Consider the following 1,871-nt stretch of genomic DNA (forward strand, 5'->3'; position numbering starts at 1 on the left):
GTATTCATCTAAGTCAATGGAGTCTATGCCTTAGACCACAGAGCTTCTGTAGCTCTGTGTGAGCCTGAGTTCTGTACCTAGGTTGTGTGGCTGCTTCCTAAGCATCTTTACCTCATAACTATTGCCAACACTGCAGTGTGAGTGCCTGTACCACAGGCACTAGTACCAACACTGCCCCATACCAAGAGCCACTCCAGTAGCTATATGTATGCCACTAATCCAGTCTGACCCCGTGGGCACTCCATGGTCACCCATACATCAAATTTCATTGGCACAGCTACTGTAAGTGGCTTAAAGGATTCCCTTAGCCATGATTTCCACCATGGGAGATAAAACTTTGCAGCCACAGCATTACAGCAGAGTACAAACTGTGGAAGCAGGAGTCATGGCAGGACAGATGTTTAGAAAGTTTCTTCCCCTCTTGGACTGAGTATTAGTTGAAAGAAGTGTTGTGGAAACTGTAACCAAAGTAGGCATTGTGCATTCAGAAAAATCTCAAGGAAAGTCTTGCAAGCAACAGTAGTAGCTGTTGGATTGCCCTCCAAAGGAAAGGGTGGAGAGATTCAACCAGTTAGCATGAAAGTTGAAGATAACATTTTTTTCTTCCAGAATATGGCGGCACCAAAGTAGTTCCAGATGACAAAGATTGTTTGTTATTTAGAAATGGTGACATTCTTGCAAAGCTGGTAGACTGAAATGAAGAACTATTGAAATGGCAGCACCTAAAGCTGCCCATTCCATTGAAGTTCTGAAATCTTCAATCATATAAACAATTTATGAGTTTTGTTTATAATAAACTAATAATATATAAACTAATGGCATTCAGTGTCTCTTGAAATTAAGTTTCACTGTACTGATATAACATTTTTTAAAAAGAGAGAGATCAAGAGGACAGTAGCAGCCTTTACCACTAAAGAGCCTCACAGATCTCATGGCTGCTTCATACACATGCAGTCTTGGTCACTGAGGACACCGTCAGTCTTTGCTGATGCTGATGACAGCTTAAAGAGCTTTACAAAGACTTTACACTACACCTTCCCTGGAGCTGGAACTGCCTCATCCCACTCAGCTAGCACCTTTGCATCCACCCACAGGTGAAGGTATTTCCCCACTGAAACCATTCCTTAAAATCAGGAAAAGGTGACTGCTCCATGAAACATTCACACATCAATACAAAGCTTCAAGAAACACAAAAACTCAAGGAAAAACTACACCACCTGAGGAGTACAAATATCCTAGTAACCAACTGAAAATTCATGGAGATCTTCAGGGAAAAAAACAAACCTCAAAATAATTGTTTTAAATAAGCTCAGAAAATTATAAGAGAACGTAGATAGACAACCCAACAAACTTAAGAAAAGAATATATGAACAAAAAAAAAGGTATACAAAAAAATCATTAAAAAGCACCATACAGAATTTTTGGAACTGGAAAGTACAATGAGTAAAATGGAGAACTACATAGAGAACACCAGTAGCAGACTTTATCAAGATGAAGAAAGAATCTGCAAACTCAAAGATAGGTAATTTGAAATTACCCAGTTGGGGGGAAAAAAAGAATGAAAGTGAAATAGTTCATGAGAACTGTGGGACACCATCAGACAAAAGAATATATGCATTGTGGGAATAAAAGAAGGAGAAGGGAGGAATGGGCATAAAGCCTATTTAAAGAAACAATGGGCCATGACTGGTTTGCCTCAGTGGATAGAGCGTCGGCCTGTGGACTGAAAGGTCCCGGGTTCGATTCCAGTCAAGGTCATGTACCTTGGTTGTGGGCACATCCCCAGTGGGAGGTGTGCAGGAGGCAGCTTATCGATGTTTCTCTCTCATCAATGTTTCTAATTCTCTATCCTTCTCCCTTCCTCTCTGTAA

General features: G+C 40.6%; 1 pseudogene; it reads left to right on the forward strand.

The window, feature by feature from the left end:
* The first annotated feature begins 385 nt into the window (after window positions 1-385).
* LOC102766289 lies at window positions 386-812 on the forward strand (annotated as a pseudogene).
* Window positions 813-1,871: the final 1,059 nt, after the last annotated feature.

Source organism: Myotis davidii, unplaced genomic scaffold (genome assembly GCF_000327345.1).
Source record: "Myotis davidii unplaced genomic scaffold, ASM32734v1 scaffold2246, whole genome shotgun sequence".
NCBI lineage: Eukaryota > Metazoa > Chordata > Mammalia > Chiroptera > Vespertilionidae > Myotis > Myotis davidii.